This window comes from Melozone crissalis, unplaced genomic scaffold (genome assembly GCF_028551555.1).
Source record: "Melozone crissalis strain CALT ecotype California unplaced genomic scaffold, PUWL_Pcris_2 ptg000026l_1, whole genome shotgun sequence".
NCBI lineage: Eukaryota > Metazoa > Chordata > Aves > Passeriformes > Passerellidae > Melozone > Melozone crissalis.
The window spans coordinates 2,810,151-2,822,690 of NW_026535804.1; the positions used below are offsets into that span (position 1 = coordinate 2,810,151).

Genomic DNA, 12,540 nt, shown 5'->3' on the forward strand with positions numbered 1-12,540 from the left:
CCCAGCTCGAGTCAGAGTCCGAGCCGGAAGTCGACTGACTGGACACTTCCGGGCTGCTCTGCCTTTTTCTCGGGCTCCGACCCCGCCCCTTCCTGCGGGGGTTGGGCCGTTCCCTCCCCCTGGGGTTCCCCTGCCTCCTGCTGGGGGAGGTCCTTGCCCTATAAGGACCTAATTTGAATAGAACGCTCTGATTGGTCTTACGCTCCACCGCAGGGGACGCCCCTTCACCCCGCTCGCCCGCGCATGCGTTGTTAATCAGGCTGACTGCATTTCCGCCCCCCGCCTTCTCCTTTCCGCCCTTGCCATGCAGCTCGGTGCCATTTTCAAACACATATGGTGAGGGCAAGTTTTCACCGATGCCTATGGGGTCTGACAATCCCGCCGCGTTCCGCGCCTCCTCCGCGAGCCCCTGCCAGAACGCCCGCGCGTGTTCCCCCCCCTCCGATGGTGAGTCCGCTCGCTGAGGGGGTTCCAGCGATTGCGCCTCCGCGCACCCGCCCGGATCAAGACCCTCCGCAGTCTGTGTCGCCGCGCCCACCCCGAGCTGCGGCGTGGCTAATAAACAAGTTGGCGTGGCTTTCCAGGTTTCTTGCTCTTGTCGAGCTTTTTGCAGAGCCTGGACAACTCTGCCCCACGATTTTAGGGCTTTCCCTGAACCCGAAGACATAGTGTCCTCCGCCAGAGCTTTTGTACAATTACCCCACACCCCCGGATGTAGGATATCCACAGGGCTTTCTATAGCCCCAAGCTTAATCAGTCTCGGCAATGCGAGAGTTAAGTCCCTAAGTTTACATTCTATACCCCATTGTGCGTGCATTTCTGTTACGACCTTTGTGATAGCGTCCATGCTCGTCGCTGGTCCGGAGGCGTCCCTCCCGCTGCACTAGGCCAGCTGTGCAGCCGCCATCCTCTGTCCAGGCAAATCCCCGTTCCCCAGGCGCTGATCGGCTCCCAGGTTTTCGGCACCAGTTGTTGCCTTCTGATATAAGGCAAGGCGACCTGGTTCTGAGGAACAGCATGGCGACCCAATTCTCCAGGGTCGCTCGGGCCAATGAGCACGCAGACACCAATGTGGTGGACGGTCAAAAGGCGTTTATTATCTCTTCTCGTGGGGTTTTATAGTCTAAGGGGGTCTCTACATCAGAGGGGGGTCTGCCTCTACTATCTAGGGTTAGTAAGGATTGGAAAGTTACCAGGGGTAGAAAGTTACTGGGTGTGGAATGGAAAGTTACTGGCACTACTGTTTGAGGGGCTACATTCCTAGGGTAATTTCTTATCTTAGGGGAACAGGGGGTCCTGCCTCTCCATTACATCGCGTAATCTTCCGACCGCCTGTCCCTATCTACCACAGAGTTACTATAGCACAGATGAGGAGAAATAGTATTCGTTTAACCCAAAGATTGCCAGGTATCCATGACAACATGTTCCATTCCCATCCTTTCCACCTTTGGACTGGTACATGAGCTACCTTTGTTATTTGTTTGACCTATTTTCCGTTGCCATCTCTTTGCAAACAGCAGTTTGAATAATTTAATTTTCCACAAACTCCTCCTCCTTCTGCTAATAGACAATTTTATATCATCCAATGCTGAAATATTGCATTCCTCATTGGAATAGATTGGTCGTCAAGAAGGTAAAGAGCTGTAGCTGACTGGTTGGTTATTTCAAACACAGCTTGTAACCTAAATATCTTATTCAAATTACAAATGGGTTCTCTGGTGTGGCAGTGGGGTGTTGGACTTTTATTTGTTTAAGAAATTATTTAAAATGTTGTAATTATTTGTTCCTATTCACCCCTGTTCGGTTTTCCTAATAGTCTCTATCTAAAGTTGTTTACCATCTAATTTCCTACCTTTCCCCATGTCAGTTCTGGTATTTCCAGATCTTTCCCTGTCCATCCTCCAAACTCTGCCCCTGCAGCTTGTCTGTCATTATTTGCTACATCCATTTATCTAGAAAGTTAGTTGTCAGTTATGATATTTCCCTTCACTCGTTGGTATTCACTCTTCCCTTCCCTCTTGGTTTTATGTTTATGTATGTCCCCTATATTCCTCCTATCTGGCCCTTGATTGTTGTTAGGCTGTCTCCTCCCGGGGGACAGCCCCTCTTTAAAAATCACCTTTTTCTGTCTCCCCTTCAAGCTCCTGCACCTGTACCACTCTTTTCACAGGAAGTAATAATGACAGTTGTGAGATGCAAGCAAGGGGTCGTTCCCTCTTTCCTTTGCCTCAATCTGTCAGCATGGGTCTACACTTGTGTCCTGGGGTGACGTTATGATGTTTGTATCCCCATTCATCTGTTCTGTGCCTTATAGACCGGCTCTGAAGAGTGGAAGTTTTGTTTGGGTTTCTCTTATCAGGAACACAGAGATGAGCAGTACATAGGGCTGTTTTTCACTTCTTGCTTCAGCTTGCTGCTTTGCTTGCTCCCTTTTCTGCCCTTGCCTCTGCTCTGCTTTGGCCTCTGCTTATTAGCTAGTTCTAGCTAAACAGTCCACATCCCTTCATGGACTGTTTCTCCTCTCCTGTTTCTGTGACCATCTCGAACCTGCTCCAGACTGGGACCCAGGAACACCGAAGGTTTGCACCGTTTGGCTGCAGCAGCTGCCTCAGCACCGGAGGGACTGAGAACAGAGCAACCACCCCCAAAAGAGACTTTCTGATTTTGTCATCTTTCTCAGAGTGGTGTCATCGGGTATTGTTCATTTTTTGTGCTAGGGGGGTGCTGGGCCAGTCAAATAAACAGGTTCTTTCCACCTCTCTCCAAGGAATTTTTTCCCGAACCGGTTAGGGGGAGGGGCCGTGTGGGTTTTTCTTTCTGGAGGGGCCCTCCTTTGCAGATTCTTTAACAAATTTGCCCTAAACCAGGACAACTTGTCGGCCGCTTCTCTCAGTATGGGACCTCAGCTTGTGACTGAACCGCTGCCCTCTGCCTGCCGGTGGCTGAAGTGGGGAGTGGCCACTTGTGATGCGTGCCGAGAGGAAAGGGGGTCAGAGCTCACCGGTGACCAGTGTCATCTCCTCCTCTTGTGACTGGGGCACGGTGTCACTCTGGCACCTCATATTAATTCATAAGCATTGCAAGTGGCTGGTCCATAGTGTGGTATCATTTTCTCTGGTGGCCATTCATCTTTTCCCCATTTTGGGGTGCTCCCTCCAGCCAGGGCTGCTAACACTGATTGCTTTCACTACTTAAATCATCATAGATTTTGATTCCTAAGTGATTTCCCTGAACTTGTGGTAGGTCTAATATGCCCCATATAACATTCCTGAGCAGTTTGGAGGTAAGCTGTGACACTCATGTTGGCTTCAATGCCAATGGTGTCTTTTCAAAGCCCATGTTCTGTTAGCAAAGGGGCCTTCCTACCCTTGGTCATCAACTGGTGGGTCAAAAGACAGCTCATGTCCTGACCTCAGCAGTGCTACAACAGTAGTTACCCCACTCGAAGAGTTACAATGTTTTTATTTCCAAGCTCCCCTGCAGGATTGCCAGCTACATTTACATCTGCCATCTGTTTGCTCGGATTTGGAGAAGAACTCGCTAAAAAGGGCTCAAGTTCTATTCTGGTGTTGACATTTGCACTGATAATCACAAACAACATGTGTTCTGTTTGGGGAACTTTCTTGGAGGCAACTTAAATATAGGTGGTCCTATTTTTAGGGGTTTCTCCCCCCCCAAAAAAACCCCCTTGTCCCTCCCCACTGCTTTACAGTCTTCAAAATATTTTTGGTAATGATGGTAGGAACATCTCAGCCAGCTGCCATTAGTGAGCTTCACAGGCATTTGATTGTTGTTTGGAACAACTGAAAGAAGGGTAATTGGGAATTCAGGCCCAGTTGTTTAAACCCAAAGATAGTCAAATCACAAATGCTTTTCCAAGTAGACACCCCCTGTCCTATTTAGGCAATAACTGCCTGATTCAGAAGAATGAAGTCACCATGGACTTCCTTCTCCCCAAATCCTGTCCCATTATGGACCTCACTTAGGTTATTGAGCCACTATTTAGATTCCACTGAACTAGTCACCCGTAGCTACTCTTCAGATCCTTCTGGCCCTCCACAAACCCAACAATAGCTAAAGTTAAAAACTTTGGGTGCTTCTTCTCCTAAGGCTGGAAATGGATTCTTCCATTCCTGGCCTAAACTTAGCTGACAAAAGAAAAGTAGAATTAGTAAGGAAAATATTCTAATAGTGTATTCTAATGACCTAGTCTAATTTTCACATTCTCTTCTACACTACCTGTGGCCAATGGATGCACTACCTAAGATAAAGAAACTACCTAAGAAACTACCTAAGATAAAGAAAACAATGACAGCAAGTAGTAGCCCCCCCAGTGAGCATAGATTCTAAAGGAAGGATGCTCATACAGACTATTTCAGCAGACAGTCTGTGGCTAGGTACATGTGGCTTGCCTCCATGTCAACGCACTGGCTGCTGCTCCAGACCACTCCTGCAGAGTGTCAGTCAAAGCCTGCTGTCCTTCTTTTCCAGCTGAGATGTCCAAATCTCTGGGGCCTTAGAGACATTGACCAGAGTGTGATAGGTCCATCTGTGTTCAGCTGTCTAGATGGCTCTTTCTGTGGTCAGTAACACTTGGAAAGTTCCACGCCACTTTGCAACCCATGGTACGTCTTTCCACTCCTTAAGCAGAACTAAGTCCCCTGGTTGGATGTTATGAACAGCCAAAGTCCAAAGGCAGGGGCTGTGCCAGCTGAGCCTCCTGTTGAAGGGATTTCACAAGAAACAGCATCCTGGCCACATATTCTTTTAAATATACATCACTTACCTCTACACCCCACTAGGTTGAGAATTACTTGGGTGAAGAATGCTAAACAATAATTCAAGGGAAGAGAACTGATTTTCTCTTTTGTCTGTCGTTCATTCTTGCCAAAGCCAATGGCAAAAGCCCTACTCATGGCATCTTGGTGGCTATTGCCAGATTCAAAAGGTGTTTCTTTATTTCTCTCTTCGATTTCTTTCTACCTGACATAAGTTCTTGTGGTGGCACAGGGTATGGAGGATCAATTTTTTTCCTAAAGTAGCCATAACCCTTTGAAGGATCTTTCATATGAGTTCCCCTGAGTCTGTTGCTTCTACAGTCCTGTATCTTGGGATAATTTGTTCCAAAAATACCTTAATAGGTGATTCTGTAGTTGCTGAAGGAGTTGGGAATGCTTCTGGCCACCTTGTTAGCTGACATACTATTACCAGAAGATATTTAAGCCTTCCCACTTGGAGCATCTCACTTGGCATTTTTGGAAGGGACATACAGCCTAATGCCTCCCTCCTCTGGCAGCTTTCTTTGTAACCCTGTTAATTGGCTTCAGCACAAATCAAACAAACTTCAACAGCTGCTTTTGCCAGACTAAAAAGACCCACAGCAAAATACATCTTGAGGAAGGCTTCCGCCAATTCCTCCAGAATTCCAATGACTCCCTTCATGGAGTTGTTCTAATATTTGTATGGCCAAAGCTTCTGATCTCCATTGTTTGCCATCTCTTGTAAACCAATTATTCCAGTTTTTCCTCTGCCCTGCTCTTTTTAATTATCTCCAGCTCCTCTGGTGGAAAAGACAGTTTGTCTGGCAGGGATTGAGTCACTGGGAGCAAAGGGAGGGTCTTGGAGAGTTCTGGCAAAAATATTCCTTTCTGAGTTTCTTCATCTGCCAGTCAATTGCCTATTGTCTCCTCTGAGTACCTTGCCTGATGTCCCCTAATGGACATAATTGCCCCCCTTTTTGGTAAATTCACTTCCTGCAAGAGAGGAGTAATTAAGCTGTCATGCGCTAATGTTTTTTCCTCTGCAGGTTAATAAACCTGTTTCCTCCCACACATTTCTAAGTGTGGGAGGAAACAGGTTTATTTTATGCACCCCACATGCATGCTTAGAATAAGTACGAATGTTAATTCACAGGCTCTTGCAAGCACATACAGCTCCGCAGTCTGACCTGACCATGTGGGCAGCAACATCCTCCCATCTTCTAAATCCCATCCCTTAATAATAGCGTCTCCTGTAACTTGCTTCCCTTCTACTGCCCATGAAGGCTCATTAATGAACACATTTTCTCCCTTAGGCCAGGGGGTGCCTCCTAAATTTTCCCTAGCCCAGGTCTGGAGGTTCATCACGTGAATGCAGTCATGGGTTTCTTCCTGGCGCCCCTCTCCAGGACTGTTCAAAGTCCTTGTTTAACAGGAGGCTGGGTTAAAGCCTTTCCCACTTCTCAATCCTACATCTTTCTCTTCCATTCAATAAGTTTTAGACTGTATTAACCAAGCCCTGGACATTCACTCAGAGGCTTTTTTGCTTCACAAAACTTAAATTCTATGTGAGGCTTTCATAAGTCTCACGAAACATTATCTTGTCATCAATTTTCAGGCTTCAGTTACTACTAAAGCCATAGCTGCACAATTCTGCAGACAATGAGGCAAGCCTCCTGGCCTCAGGATTTAATATCTTAGAAAAGTAGGCAACAGGCTGCCCTGTAATCCAGTGTTCCCATGGTAAAATTATTTTAGTATGCTCCTGTTTAACATCCACATAGAATTCAAATTCTTTTTCCATGTCCAGAAGGGCTAGGGCAGGAGCTTCACAAACTTACAATAGGGTTAGTTTCTGTATCACTTTTTACAATGTTATTTTGCATTCCCCATGTAACCAGCAAATCCCTCTCCAGTGACCTATAATTACAAGTAGGAATAAACAGAAATTCATGCATTTCAAACCTAACCCCCACATGTGCTAATCTGTGGTTTAAAGAAACATATCCTCACGTCTTTTCCACTTACCCCCTGAAGAATTAAAGAACTTCTTGACAATTTTTCCTTTGAAGGCATAAAATTCAAAGTGGATTGAGAGGCCCTTGTGTCTACCAGGAAAATACCTCCTTCCGTTCCAGACGCACCATAAGTGTTATCAAGGCCTCCAGTGTGGTGGGTTCCCGGATATAATGGGAACCTCTGACGCACCTAGTAATCCATCTCCATTCATCGCTGGACTTGATCCTCCCAAGGATCTAGTTTCTGTGGGCAAGCTTGCTTTCAGTGTCCTTGCAGATAGTACACTGATTCCTTCCAAGACGCTCTTTGGGTGGGCTCTCCCCTGCTGAGGAAGGGATGCCTCTGCTCTCTCCTTGTGGCCAAACTCATCCTTTCTGTCCTGGGGGCCCCCTTGGGCCCTGCAGTGACTCCCTCCACAGCAGTAAGAACACTGCCATCACCTTTGCCTTCACCTTTTCCTCATCCCGTTGTACATACACTTGCTGTATCTTTCTAACCAGTTCATACAGGAGCTTTATTCTGCCCTTTCTTTAGCCTCCAGCCCCCCTACTGCCTGTGGGTGCTCAGTCTCCCACAGCTCAAAATCATTTGTTTCTCCAGTGACCCAAATCAAATCCTTAAAAGAAAATCCTAATCCTACCACGTACAATTTGCATTTCCCAGATATTCTTTGCTCCTCCTCTTTGTGCTCACCCTCTTTGCCATACGCCATATACTAGAGCCAGTCTCTGTCCTGCTACAGTGTCCAAACATGGCCCCTGCCAGCACACCCAGAGGGCACAGCTGGCAGCATCACAGGCAGCTGGGGTGTCTGGCAGCTTCATGGGGCCCAGGATGTCTAGCAGCTTCGTGGGGCTTGGGGGCCAATGCTGCCCCTTCCTGGGGGGAGCGGTGGTGGGGTCAGGTACTGCCTGGAGCTCAGCCCTGGCTGCCCCACAGCCCCAGCCCTGGCCCGCACCTCCCCATGAGCCCCAAGCCCATGCTCACAGTCCTGCACTTCTGTGCCTGTCCTGCCATTTCCCACCATAAAGAACACCTCTTCACCCTGACTCCTTGTTTTCCCTGTCCTGGAAGCTGGGGATACAAAGAACCTGCAGCTGGATCAGCTGGCAAATTTTGATGATAAATGCCTTCTGCTACTACTTGCCTTAACCATATTCCTCCACATTCCGCTTCAACCAATCCTTTCCCAACATACCAACACCATCTGTCCCCTGTTGCTGAGACCCCTTCTCAACTCCCCTTACTGCTCCTCGGGCATGGATTGTCTTTATTTACCTCTGGGAGAATGTGCAAACTACCTCAATATTCTCCTAAGGGATTCTTTGGGATCGTCATCCCTTTTGCCAGGACCTGTTGCTGGCTTTACCAATGCTACCCTCTATGGCTGCCCTCTCAAGTTTACTCCCCAAAAATCCCATTGACTGCTGACATTTTCAGTGGTCCTTCCCTGTGGACTCTTCATGGACCCTCTAGTCCGCTACTCATCTGTCTCAAGTGGACACTATTGGGTACCCAACCAATTACCCAGTGTCAGCTGCCACCAAAGGGAACTGATCACCAAAACTGGGTGAGGGGTGCCTTCAGCTCTGCTCACTGCCATGGGATGGTGCAAGGATCCCAGAGGAGTGCTCATTTTCTTAGGAAAATTAATCCCTGATGCCAGAGGGTTTTGTCCCAGAAAGAGACAGAGGAATCCCATAACTTTATTGGAATAAACGGTGAGGCCATGGGGCATTTCCCATGGAGACATTCAAGTGGTTAGGGGATGCAGTCCCCTAAGTTTCCCCCTGCATCACCCTCTTCTTTGCTTCATTGACTGAGGTAATCAGACAGACAGTACAGACTTCCTGAATTGCCTACTCTATGCTGAACTCTAATATGCACTCTCACTTTTGCTATATAAAAGAAAGAAAAAGAAACTCTTCCTAATTCTGTCAAGTCACTGTTCTCTTGCTCTGGCTTCAGGAATTTAACATAGCTTTGGCTGAGCAATAGTCTGTGTTGATTAGTAACATTTTCTAGAACTAAGAATCTCTTCTATTACTTCACTAGCCATAAGTGGAACAAAAACCTGACATAATGAATCCTCGTCATAACGACCTTCAGAGCTCAAGAAAAAGGAGAGAGAGAATAAGATCAAGGCTACTGAATGCAGAAAAGGAGTATTTATTCCTGGGACATGGGGAGTTAGACCTGAGCAATGGCAACAAACAAAGCAAAGGTGGGAGGAGAACAACCAAAGGAGACAGAATAGGAGAAGAGCACAAAGAGCAAGAGGGGCAGTCAGTTTGGGTTTTTTCCCCTAATTTCATAGGGGAAGGGTTCTTTGCCAATGTTAAGGATGAAGAATAGTCTTAAATTAGTTGTACAGGTTTTTGGAGGTTTCTGTTCCTTGTGATCTGTGGTGTAGATGGCATCATGAGAACATGTGTCTTATTTGGGCCAATGCTACTGGGGTGGATTTCTTTTGTTTATCCTTAACCATGCCAGGAGATCCTTTCCACACATGTTTAATTGGTATCCCAATAAGTAACTTTACTGGTTTTGCAAAATGGGTAGGAGTTGGAGGAAAACAATAGGTGGAAGCAAATAAACCAAGTGCAAAGGATCGCTGGTGTAACATAGCCAGCAGTGGTACAAAATTGGACATATGCTAAAGGTTGGGGATTAAGGCAAACAGCGAGGGCTTCCAAGCAGCTATAATAACACAATCACAGAATGAAAGCGGAGTAGAGCCCCAAGAACTAGATTTGTTAGGATCACTACCTGGAAATTATTGCCTGGTTTTTAACCACTTTTTAAACCCACAATCAACTTCTGCGAGCAATGTCCTAGTCCCATGACCCAAAAATAATCATGTCATCCTTAATCTCAATTCTACATGGTATCATATAAATATTGCTACAATTGGACTTATCCTGGAAGTGCTGGTGGAAATGCAACTGTAGGAAAGCTTCCACCAGGTGTCTTTTTAATCAACTGAAACAACTAAACATAACTTCAGCTGTTTAAAATGAGATGCTCACTGATGTAGATACTATTAGACATGGCACACTGCAAAATAGAGCTGCTGTAGATTTATTGTTGCTAGCACATGGGCAAGGGTGTTAGGATTTTGAAGGAATGTGTTGTATTAACCTCTCTGACCATTCTGCATCCATTCACAGGAAACTCAACTACAAAATAACACAAATAAATTGACTGCAAATGACTGGGGTTTGGATGAATGCTTTGAGGGATGGGAAGGAACTGGATGGTTGAAAAATATTGTAAAGGGAGCTTTGTTATTACTAGCAGTCATTATTATATTGCTTTGTGTTATTCTATGCATCATGAAATTGGTGAACCACTTGGTAGAAAATACGGTGGAAAGGGTCTGGATGGTGCAAGAAGGAGAAGAAGGGGGAATTGTAGCAATGTATCTGAATCACTTAGACTACAGGGTGCACCAGCCATCCAGCTTGGAACTGTTCTTATCAGAATTTTCTCAGGGCCCTCTGGAATTCATCAAGGTTACTAAGACATAAGCCGTGGTAAAATAACGAAGGAGAAGCTGAGAAACCAAATTCCAAGACCGAAAGAACCCAATAACGGGAGGCGGCAAAGCACCTGGACTGTAACCAAACACATCTTCTGAGAGGTGCATGCAGAATGCCTGGACACGACAAAGGCACCAATAAGAAATACCTGACTAGCAGGTGCCGAGAGTTAGAATGTATAAGTTCATCATGTAAACAAGAAATGGCTTCTGCTCAATCCTAATGGGCTGCTGTCCAGAAGTCCTGAATTTCCCACAAATGATACTTACTAAAAGGGCTCCGATTTTAATGATAGAGTTACTGTCTACAGAAGGATTAACGGGAATAGTTCTTTCAAATCCTTCCCTTGCTGACATCAGTAAGTTTCACCTTTTCCTGATTGTACTGGTGGCTATACATTAGTTATGAATAGAAGGGAATGAGTGTTGGGATTCATAAAATTAGAGGGTTTTGAGAAAGTGGTTAAAAAGGCAGGCCTCAGACAGCAGACTTGGGAACATTGCTAATACAGCAAAAAGTTTTCTAAGCAGTAGAGCAGACGTGAGAAATAGAACAATAAGCTTCTGTGATCTGCCTTTATAAGTTGCAACAAGGTTATTTAATGTATATCTTTAGAAGGTTAGTATGAATGAGTCTCTGTGCTTTGTCTCTGTCGAGGTCCGCCTGAATGAACGGGTGACGGATGATTTTTTGGTGCAAGCTAACCAACAAGGCACAGGGGATTTGCAGTAAAAAATCAACAAAATGCAATTTTATTGAAATAACCACAGCTGAATATGTGTTGGTGAGGGAATCTGGGGAAGAAAAGGGTAAGACAAGGGAAGAGGGAGGAAAGGAGGACAGGTACGGTCTATAGCTACTGAAAAGTGTCATTGTCCTTCGGGGGTCCAGCCCTCAAAGCTCACTGGTGCACATCCCGGGGAGATCTCAAAGCACGGTCAGATCGCACCCCAAAATATACCGTTTTTCATTGGGGGAAGGGTGGCCGAAATTAAGTTTACCAAGGAGGGAATAGAATAGGGACAGAAGGAGGGGGTTGTTTATTCCATTGTTTTCATGGCCGAATGCTCGCAGGTACGTTTATTCTGGGCAGTTTTTCCCCCTCTCCCTGAGCTGGGGGGCGTTCAGTCCCAGTCTCTGGAAGGGGGTGCCAGGGGGGTGCCAGGGGGGTGCCAAGGGGGTTTCTTGTCTTGTCTTGGTTCCTTGATGAGGGGATTCGCATCTCTGTTTGTCTGTCACGGTGGTTGAAGGCAGGCAAGAGGGGTCTTCTCTTGGAGGGGAGGAACCACCCCAGAGCTCAGACCAGCCAGGTCAGGAGGTAGGGAGAAAGTCCAGATCCATTGTTCGGAAAGGGCAGCATGCCCCTTTTGATTTCAGCATGGCATGTTCTGCAAACACCACCTGTGAACACACTGAATAAGCATAAGACTTTCTTTCCCAACTGGCTCAACAGTTTTTAACCTTTCAGTGGTCTTTTCTCTTCATGACAATCGTGAGGCAAAAATGAAAGATTTTCAGATAGACTCTCACAGTCTCTCATAAACGAGCCATTGTGTTAGAAAATAAGTCCCTATTGTGTTAACTACAATTACGTGTGTTTCAATGATTGGATAGAATTATTGTCAATATACTTTTGCTCTATGTGTGATTGGCTGAAACTTAGGCTGAGATGGCTTTAGGCTACCCTGTAACGTGACGCTTCCTTGGCATTCCATTGGAATCAGAGAGCTGTGAACATCCTGTCTCCATTGTCCTAACAATGTACTGAGACTGATGTGTGAAATAAACAGCTCACGACACTGATTCGGATTGCCCCGTCCCCGTTCATGCTTGTATATAGTAGCCGCGGCAAATGGTGCCTCGTGTGAGGAAAGTAGACAAGGATAAAAAAGAAAATTGTGGAAAACCTGGCCGCCGGACACCCAGGTGTTAATCAGGAGGACTATATCATCCCCCTCATTGTCGGCAGCCGACATGTTTGTAAGTAATCCTTTTCTAGGGGGGGGCCTGGGTGACAAAAATGGGAAATCATTTATCTAAAACCAGGCGCCCCCTAGAAAAGGATTCTTGTTGACTCAACAAGCAACTTTCATTTTCTTGTCGTTTACTACTTGAGTTTCATAGCTTTACTGTAAAATTTCTGCTTACTGTCTGCTGGAGGCCTATTTGCACTGATCCTGAGCATTGCTATGTAACAGCACAGCAACTTAATGCTGTGAAAG

At 46.1% G+C, this 12,540-nt stretch overlaps 1 pseudogene; it reads left to right on the forward strand.

Annotated features, from left to right (window-relative positions):
• Positions 1-356: 356 nt before the first annotated feature.
• LOC128938390 (E3 ubiquitin-protein ligase TRIM58-like) overlaps positions 357-12,540 on the forward strand; it is a 44,818-nt pseudogene continuing 32,634 nt past the window's right edge.